The sequence below is a fragment of the Etheostoma spectabile genome, chromosome 23 (assembly GCF_008692095.1).
Source record: "Etheostoma spectabile isolate EspeVRDwgs_2016 chromosome 23, UIUC_Espe_1.0, whole genome shotgun sequence".
NCBI lineage: Eukaryota > Metazoa > Chordata > Actinopteri > Perciformes > Percidae > Etheostoma > Etheostoma spectabile.
This window is the reverse complement of record NC_045755.1, coordinates 19,382,510-19,384,409: the sequence shown is the minus strand read 5'-3', so window position 1 is coordinate 19,384,409 and position 1,900 is coordinate 19,382,510. Positions and strand designations below refer to the sequence as shown.

Genomic DNA, 1,900 nt, shown 5'->3' with positions numbered 1-1,900 from the left:
GGGCAGATATGTGTTTTCCAATGATGTAAATGGCGGCCATCTTGGAAAATGGCGGCCAATTTGAAGAATTAAGTGGCTAACGTTATTTTTCAAATTATTGGCCCCAGAGGGATAACGACACCAAATTTGGTGCTTGTATCCACTTATGAACGATTTCCCCCCTTATCTGCCCCACTACTGGGAGGAAAACGTAACTTAAGTAACTTAAGTAACTTACTAACTAAACTTAAAAAAGCACTTAATAAAGTGATGGGCTTTGGATGAGTACTAGTTGAAGTTTAAGTACTTCAAGATATGTTTTTTCTCACTCTGTTTAACTAGGAATGTATTTAAAAGGCATAAGAGTAATTGCTAAAAACAGTCAGCAATGTCATTTACAACATTCACAATAAAAAACAGAAGGATGACCATGTCCGCTGTTAGATTCAGTGCTGATAGACGTTTTTTACGTTATTGCACAAACAGGATGTTAAATTCAAAGGTTTTGCCGAGTTCAGATCTGAGAACGCTGAAGAGTCTCTATGTAAATGATGATCTGGATGATCTGGTATGAACGTAAATATTTGATGGATGTGGACAGGAAGCTTACTGATTAGAAGACAGATAAGGCTGCTATTGTTTATAATCCCATAAAACGTCTATTTATACTTTCTGACTTTTGAGTTCCAGAAATAAAGAAATATATCGTTTCATCGGTGACTTGCTGGTCACTGAGGAAATTGTGCAATTGATGGGGATTATTTTCTAGGGCGGAGAAATCCACATTTGGTGCTCTGTGTGTGTGTGTGTGTGTGTGTGTGTGTGTGTGTGTGTGTGTGTGTGTGTGTATGCCACAGAGTGGCTCACTAATGTGTGTAAGTCTTGCATACAGGTCACAGAGGCTTAAGGGGGGGGGGCAGTAATAGTAACACTTGTGTTGTCATTAAATAAAGTTTTATTAATTTAGAAATTGAGTTTCTTTCAAAGAAATTGCCCCAAAATAACATGCATGGTTCACACTGGAACACTCTTCACAAGCACAACTAAGATCAGCACCATGCTTACATAAAATGGTGGACGAGTCTGAGATTTTCCATCAACATACTGAGCTTAACTATTAGTCAAAATAACATCATAATTAGGGGTCCAAGCCCGAGGATGCGTGCACCGCAGTAATCGCAAGGCGATACGCGGTTCACACAGCAGGGCTGTGGAACCCTATTGTTTTCGGTAGGTTTCTTCTTCTTCTTATTCTTCTTCATTATTCTTCTCCGCATAAAAGTGGTGCTGCAGCCTAAATGTACATGGTGGCGACGCGCCAATTTCAGGACTGGTCCAAAAGTCCGCAAAGACCTCAGCCAAAAAAAATTGGCACACTTCCACCACTAGGTGGCGCTATACCAGGACAAAACGCGTTTTGCCATAAACTCGCAAACGTACATCGGAAATTTAAAACCTTACATCCACGCGTTCCTGATCTACTGAATTCTTGATTAGGCCACGCCCATTTCCGCCTAGACTTATGCGTGTAAATCGCGATTTATCAAAAACCTACTTTTTCTAACTCTCCCGAGACCGTGCAATGGATCTTGAAAAATTGGCACATAGCATTCCAGACCAACCTGACAAAGTTGCATAAAGATTTTTATAGGATAAAAATTGCGCGGTTACGCGAAACAAATTTTAGTTGCTAGCATGAAAAATGCCTTTGCCATATCTCGGCCAAAATAAATCCTATCAAAGCCAAACTTTACAATATTACTTGCTATGACACCCTGAGGCTCTGTACCAAATTTGACGAATTTAGGCCATTAGGGGGCGCTACAAATACAACAAATGTTCTTTTCATGAACGTAATTTGCCATATCTCGGCAAAAATACGTGGTATCAACACCAAACTTGGGGTGATTGTTTGGCATGC

General features: G+C 40.1%; 1 long non-coding RNA gene across 1 annotated transcript in view; it reads left to right on the top strand.

Moving 5' to 3' along the window:
• Positions 1-1,044, top strand: part of LOC116673120 (uncharacterized) — an 11,098-nt gene extending 10,054 nt beyond the window's left edge. Inside the window, exon 3 of the long non-coding RNA XR_004327752.1 lies at positions 1,033-1,044. This is a non-coding gene — a long non-coding RNA (uncharacterized LOC116673120). The remainder of the gene's footprint in view (positions 1-1,032) is intronic.
• Positions 1,045-1,900: the final 856 nt, after the last annotated feature.